The sequence below is a fragment of the Condylura cristata genome, unplaced genomic scaffold (assembly GCF_000260355.1).
Source record: "Condylura cristata isolate star-nosed mole 26May11 unplaced genomic scaffold, ConCri1.0 scaffold00006, whole genome shotgun sequence".
NCBI classification, from domain to species: domain Eukaryota; kingdom Metazoa; phylum Chordata; class Mammalia; order Eulipotyphla; family Talpidae; genus Condylura; species Condylura cristata.
In genome coordinates this window covers 14,074,676-14,082,148 of record NW_004567107.1, presented here as the reverse complement: position 1 = coordinate 14,082,148, position 7,473 = coordinate 14,074,676, and the positions used below count along the sequence as shown (strand labels likewise).

General features: G+C 47.3%; 1 protein-coding gene across 2 annotated transcripts in view; it reads right to left on the bottom strand.

Moving 5' to 3' along the window:
- TNC (tenascin C) overlaps positions 1-4,232 on the bottom strand; it is an 86,210-nt gene extending 81,978 nt beyond the window's left edge. For both annotated transcript variants that reach the window (XM_004677399.2, XM_012721607.1), the window contains exon 1: positions 4,182-4,232. The gene's annotated coding sequence lies outside the window, so the exon portion shown is untranslated. The remainder of the gene's footprint in view (positions 1-4,181) is intronic.
- Positions 4,233-7,473: the final 3,241 nt, after the last annotated feature.

The window sequence follows — 7,473 nt, the reverse complement described above, 5'->3', positions numbered from 1 at the left end:
GGGGGTGGTGGTGGTGAGGGTAGAGGGAGGTTCTTTGGAAGGGAGCATTCCTGTACTGTTTCAAATATGTTGAAGGTGTTCGAACTGGCCCAGGATTAGACTCAAGGGGATTCCCTGGGGTCATCTTAAAGTTGGAAGGGACTACATCATAACCATGACCATCATCTTTGAGGTGTTAGGGAAATTGGTGACTCGAAGCTTACTACCGTTTCTTGATCATCCTGGGATTTACCCTCCAAGGCTGGGCACACAATTTGACTATCTCCCTACTGATCCTTAAAAACCAGGTGTCAGGGCCCTCCCTGGTGGTGCAAAGGGTTAAAGCACAGCATTCAGAAGCTGGCTGAGGCTGCTTGGGTGTGAGTTTGATCCCCGCCCTGGAGGTGCCCCACACGGCATAGCAGACCTCTCCTGTCTTGCCTGCTGCTCCCCTCAGCAGTGTACTTTATCAATCTGCCTGTTCTGCTCCCCACTCTGTCCCTGGTGAATCCTCTCATCACCCCTGCTCTTCTGGCCTATACCCCAGTTCTGTACGCATAAATAGACAAATCTTTAAAAAAAACAACCAGGTGCCCACTTTATTTCTCAGAGAGGGTGCAGGTACACAGAGCGAGCAGTGTGGAGCAGATATCAACTGTTCTGGAAGGAAAATCTGCAGCAATGACCTAACAGCTACCTCTAGTGTCATTCTTCTCTCCCGGGACTGAAACTTGAACTTTTCTGTCTCCACAGCTCGTCCAGGAGCTGACCTCTCCTGCGCTCCAGGAAATGTGATATCAGTGGGGTATTCCTCAAAGTTAGTAAACCACAATGCCCATCAAGGTTTCACTGGCATCTTGGCCAATCACTGAAGGGCACTGTTCAAGGTTTTACACAAGGCAGCCCAAGCCGACTGCAGGAGGCAGGCAGCATTGTGGGAAGAATAGTAGGGTTTTAGTTGGAAATTTTGCGTTCAACACCAACTCCGCTCCTCACTCAGAGAAAGCCTCAGATGAGTCACTTCACACCTGTGGACTTCAATTTCTCCATCCATAAATGAAGCTAGGAATGTATAACGGGCACTGTTAGAGACAGAATTTTCCAGAAGCCACAGGCAATCCCTCCAATCACATGCGTGATGCCAGGTCAGCCCTCAACATGAACCACTGTGTGGGCAGGTGTGTATTTTACCACCATAAAGACTGTGCATATGAAGCCCCCTAAATGTTTATGACCTTCTTTCTGCTTTTCAAACTGAAATGGTTTCAGTGTGGTGGGACTTGTGCTTTCAGCAGAGGATCTTACTTCTAAGAGCAAGCAGGTAGCATGTTTACAGAAATGCAGGGGCAGGGGTGGAGAAAATAGGTGTTCACGTTCTGTGTGAGAGAGGGGGTGAAGAAGGGGGCTATGTTTTTAATTCTGTCGGTCTGAATCCCCTCTCCAAATTCCATTCTGGGTTATATGATCAGGCTGCCGCTGCATTTCAGGGTGGGCACAGTCTGGCTGGAGGGGCAGCTTCATCAGAAAGGAAGTACTTTCATCGCCAGGCAGTGCCAGAGGCAGAAAGTACAGAAGGAGCGCAGTGGGATGCACCCGTCAGTGCTCATGGGGACCCGGGTCTGAAAACTGGCCCCATTACTAGATCTGGGGCTTGGGAAGAGTCATTCAACCATTCTGCTCCAATAGCTGCGTTTTTGTCCAATTGGTATAGTCCATTTCTCAGAAATGTCATCTTTTATGAGATGATGTCTAATGAAGAGGCTGTAAGTTGGAAGGTTGGTTGTCTCATATTTTGGCTATTGTTAGCATGAAAAATTATGTAAAAACATCATCCTCTGTGATGTATTTTAAACTTCTCGCACAGTCCCGTCTCGGGGAACTGTTCTGGCTCCTAGTACAGGTGAGATTCCAGAAGCAGAAATCCTTGTTGAAGAGCAAAATCTCAAGCCGAGTGACACCACCTGCCTTCCTGATTTTCAACTCTGTTCTGGGTTGTTCCAGAAGGTGGACACGCTCTAGAGGCTGACAGCAAGCTGGTAAGATGTGGACCCTCCACCACCACTTCGATCCTAGCAGGCCGACATTTCCCTATCAGATGGGAGGGCTTTGCCCTCAGTTTTATTTAATGAACATTTCCACTGTTAAAAAATAAGTTTGAAAATCACTTAGAACAGTAGACTTGGGCAAGTCCTTATAAACTGATACTCAGGCAAAGGAAGAAACACTTCCACTGAGTGGTGCAGGTTCTGTGCTGAGAGTTTGCTACATGTTATCTTATATGTGTAGCAGCAGCCCATGGGCTACAGACTGTTCACCTATCTGTATCCTATGCTTGTAATAGGGGTGACAAAACCAAGGGTTGAAAGGTCAGTAAGTTTTGGAGGGGGAAAGAGATGGTTAGTAGGAGAGGGCATAGGGAACTTGAGTTTCTCACACAAAGTATAGAGGACAAAATCTTTAAGGACTGCAGAGCTTGACATCACCTCTTTGATCCTTATCCAATTCACACTGTTTGAGCAAGCTAACAAGACTATTTCATTTCCCCCCAAATGCCTTCACTTCCCCGAAACACACCAACTCAAAGTGTATCCATTCACAAAGGACTCAGATGCTCTGATACCAACAGCTTGCCACAGGGGTCTCTGGGCAAACCTTGCCCTAGTCCTGGACTGGCCTTGCCGTTTCAAAGGTCAGCGCAGAAAGCTACCGGGCGGGTGGCAGGTTTTATTTCTAAAGCAACATTGAGGAAAGTTCCATTAAAAAAAGGGGGGGAGGAGGCCCACAAAAATATGGAGTCATTCATTTTTTAAGTGGGGTTTCCCTCTCATGCTCTCTCCGGACAGAAAGCATTTCCAGATTCCCTTCCTCACCCCCAGCATTACACTTTGTGGCTGACAATTTTAGAATCTGCAAATATCTGAACTCAAAACCCCACACATACATCCAGCCCTGGTCTGCTCCATTTTTCTCCCAACTTGTGCCAACATAGTCTCCTGTTTGTAAAAGGGAGACACTCTCAGATCTAGAGAGATAGGCAGACAGAGGGTGGCAGGGGGAGGAACCCACAGAAACAACCCAAGATCATGTGTGTCTCTTTTAACGTTCAAGGTGAGGACACTTTTTAGCTATGGCATTGATTATCCAAACTTCCAGTTCTGGTGCACACCCTCTTCCAAACAAATAAGGCATTTTTTTTGAAATCCTTATCTCCTGGTAACTAAGAAAGTTACTGTCCCCATTTCAAAGAAGTAGAAACTGAGGCTCACATGGGGTCATCAGTGTCCTGCATGGTAGTAGGGACATGCAGGTGATCTCTGACTTCAAAAACGGAACTCATAAGCCCCTTTACAAGGCTGAGAGAAGAGGGGGACCCTGCGCTCCTTCTGTCTTCAGGGGTAGCTTCCCACCGTAGGGGGAAGTTGTTCTTTCTCCATAGCACTCTGTAATGAAAGGTGGGGCGAGGTGATTCTAGAAAGATAGAGTGCAGCTCTGAGCACCCATTCACACACTCACAGCACAAACAATGAATCAGGAGGTTCCCATGTGGGGTCCCCCGACCTTCAGAGGGGGGCTGTGGCTGATGTTCACAGCTCTGCCCCACTGTTGAGGTGTGTGGTGATTCATCTGGCCCTGGGGGCCCCCTCACCAACTCCTCCTTACCAAGACTCCCTCCACCCCACCATGTCTGACCACAGGGTGGATGCTGTGGAATGTGGCAGATTAAAAGTTCTTGCAAACTGTAAGGTAAGGGCTGTTCAGAAGTTAAGACTGTCCTGCTTTCTCTATCATTCTCTCTCAATCTCCCTCTCACTTGTCCCAGAAAACTTTCCAGCTCTACTTCTCTTATCCTCAAGCAGAACTATTCACAGGTGAATCAGCTAGGAAAGGAGTCCACAGCACATTTTTACTTTTTCTCTAACAAGCAGAAGTAAAAACTTGACCAAAAGTTCTTCCCAGAAAACTAACAAGAGACCCAAATCTGCCAGACTGCAAATGGGGAGGCAGGGAACAGTCAAGGTGCATCGATCGTAAGCAGTACCCCGTTTTAACGCCAGTGGCCGATTCAGCAAAAAGTTTTATCCTTATGAGAGTGGCGAAGAGAAAGAAGCTAGTTTTGATAAGTAGGAAACCACAATACATCTGGTATCAGGAATACAAACATCTCCTAAGGACCTTTGGCGCTGGGGGTGAAACAGACTTACCTTGCCGGCGTTGGGGAAGACCTCGATCCCGGAGCGCACCGGCCCACGCAGCGAGCACCTGGACGCCAGCTGCTGACTCCACGTGCGCGCCCGGCGGTGGCACCGGCGCCGCAGCACCCGCGCGCTCTTTGTGCGGAGAGGCGGTGCGTCTGCGAGGGGAGAGCGTGTGACCGTGGGCAGGCTGTGGCCAGCGCAGCCAGCTTTGGCGGGCTTATATAGCAGGCTCCTTCCTCTGTAATGGGACGCCTCGCCTCCAGACATCCTTCCCCACTTTTTCAGTTGGTGAATTAAAGGAACAGCCCTCCCAGCGGAGTGGGGTTAGCTCATGAAAAGGCACACTCACTGCCTGCGCGCTGCCAGGAAAAGCAGCCCATTTGCATACAATTTATGGCGAAACTAGGAATTCCCACTTCCCTCGCCTCCTGCCCCCAACACAGTGCAGCTGTTAGTGAAGTGTGAGTTTTGCTTTTCTCCCCAAACGGATTTTCTAATTGTGAGACAGAAGCCGGGCGGGCAGGAGAGAGGGAGCAGATCAGCAGCCTTGGCTCTGTGACTGGGAGACTGGAAAGGAGTCTCAGCGGGCTCTGGGCAGTAGCTGCTCAGTGGCACTTCCGGAGAAAGCAAAGGGACTGAGCTGAGTTCCTGGAAAGAGGAGATAAAGCCCTTCAAAAGCCTGGGGAGCCTTGGGCTTCTTTGGGCCAGCAGGGAGATAACCCAGGATTAGTTCTCAGCAGGTGGGGGGCAGTGCTGGCAGCAAAGATTGGCCTGTTCTCTAACATGGGAGCCAGCCCTGTCCAGCTGCCCCTGGTGTCACTGTCCCTGTCCCTGGCCCCAAAAAGCCCTAGGCTTTTTGACATCCTGCAGGGTTCTGTCTTCTAAGTTGCTTCTTCAGATAAAAGGTCTCTGGGGTTTCTTTTCCAGGCTGAAAGGTGTCCGCCACGAGAGAGTAAAAAAAGCAGCAACTTAATCTCTGAGACATAAACTGCGCTTTTGCTCTCCAGCCCGCTGTGGAGTCCTTCCAAGCTCTGAGTCATCCACTCGTTAGGTGGTTAACATGCTCAGAGTATCCGCAGGGCACACACGGGCATCTGAGGGAGCAGGGAAGAAGCCAGGGCCCGGCACCCACGCCTGAGCTTGTCACAGCACATAGTTTTGTGAGTGGAGGAAAACGAGAGACCAAATCATCTGCAGCTACCCGTGGGCCCTCCCGGTGAAGTCTGTGTGTGGAGCTGTGCAAGGTACTCTCACACATTCTTTCATCACATTCTCACATACTCCGTGTGAAGCGGGTGCGTACTGTCCCCGTTTTACAGATGAAGGAACTGAGGTTCAAAGAAGCAATATAACTTGCCCAGGTGAACAGACCTGGCAAGTTTGGGTGACTGTGCTGATCTCCATCATTCCTCCTATTAACACTGCTACCCAGAACTTTGGGAGATGTTATGTTTTCTTTGTTAATGAAGTGCCAATATTTTACATCTTTATGACCCCCCCACCCCCCACCCCACCAGTTTAGGATTTCTCCCCTCCTGTCACTGAAACTGTGAGATGATATTTAAATGTTTGTCTAAAAATCAGTCGTAGTTGAGTCTGGAAGTATTATTTCTCATTACACAAAGGTAATGAAGGAAATTTTTGGCTTCTTTACTCATGACTAATAATGAATGTTTCAATTATCATCTCCATATTTGTTACCATATTGCTCTGGGCCTCAGTTTACCCAGTTGGAAAGAATTGCTATTAGATTAGGTTAGCCTTACAGTCACTCAGGCTCTGGCATCCCTGGATTCTCTGTGACCCTCCCAGACACTAAGAAAACCCATAAATAGTCATGTCATAAAACAACTCATTTGAACTTTTGAACCATTTTGGCTGATACAAATGTTGTTCTGGAAGTCTCTTATATTGTGTGTAAGCCAACGCATATGGAGTAGCCTGAGACCATGTCTTTCAACCAGTTGTAACTGTTTCCAAGCCTCTTGGCTTCCTGAAGGCTACCGAGTTTATCTCTTGAGTCAGGGAGCAAAATGTTATAACAGTGTATAATACTTGTCATATGATATATCGTCCATACTGGCATATAACATAATCAAAATATATTTGCAATTATGTGTGTGCATTTAAAAGAGACTAGAAAATATGACTTCAGGGGATGACCTAACCCTGCCCTGCCCTGGTTGTATTCCACGGTTAATAATTAGGACACACAACACATGGTGTAGCCAGTGCTAGTGAAAACAGAGCCCTAAATGACCAGACTGGCTTTCAAGGTTCGAGGAAGACCAGCAAAACTGACAGACAAGAATATTGCTAAGCATTCAACGAACAGTTAATCACTAAAGTATATTTTGATAACCTAAAGAGATGATTAAGTTTATTTATGCATCTTCAAAGAGGCTCTTATAAAAGATGTTTTCTCCCAAAACCTATGTGGAATCTTAAGCAACATCTTGACTTTTGAGTGAGGACTTGTTTTCCATCCATGGACCTTTTGCAGTGTCTGCTGCAGGCAGCCAGCTCTGTATGAGCCAGGTGCTTGCTGCTACCCAAACCTCTGCTAATGCTCTACTCCCTAGAATCCTCACCGCCACCTCCCTCTCCTTTTCTCATTCACTAAGCTATTCGCTGAACTAACTTCTCTGAGGAGTTTCCTAGATTTCTCCCATGAGCTATATTTCTACTTATCACAGCACTTTGTAATTACTAGGGCATCAGGTTCTTCTACCCAGCATAAGTTGGTGTATGTTGACCTACTTTTTCCTCCTATAGGCTGGAGTTCTGAGGGCAGAGATCACATCTATCTTTTCTGTGCCTAGAGTTTTGAAGCTCAGCAAATGTTTACGGAATGGATGAAGTAATGGAGAAATGAGAGACTGTTAGACATATTATGCTTTATAATTATGTTCTTTGTTTTTCATTCACAGAACATAGGAAAGAAACTAGATTACTGTTTCCGACACGACCATCCATCCATCCATCCATCCATCCATCCATCCATCCATCCATCCATCCATCCATCACACAGATGAGGAAAGGGAGCCCTGAGAGGGGCTACCCAAAGTCATGGACATAGTCTTTACAGTCAGACCCGATCTACCAAGCCACACCAGACATTATGCTGAGAATGTTTATGGAACTAATAACCATTCATCTTCCTTGGCAAAGGCTGTACCTCTTGGCACCTGATCTACTATTGCACCCTTTTCAGTAGGGTAAGCACTTTTTTCCACGTGAGAAGGCAGAGTGAATGCTTGTAAACACCACCTCTGCATGAAATTCTCAGCCAAAGATT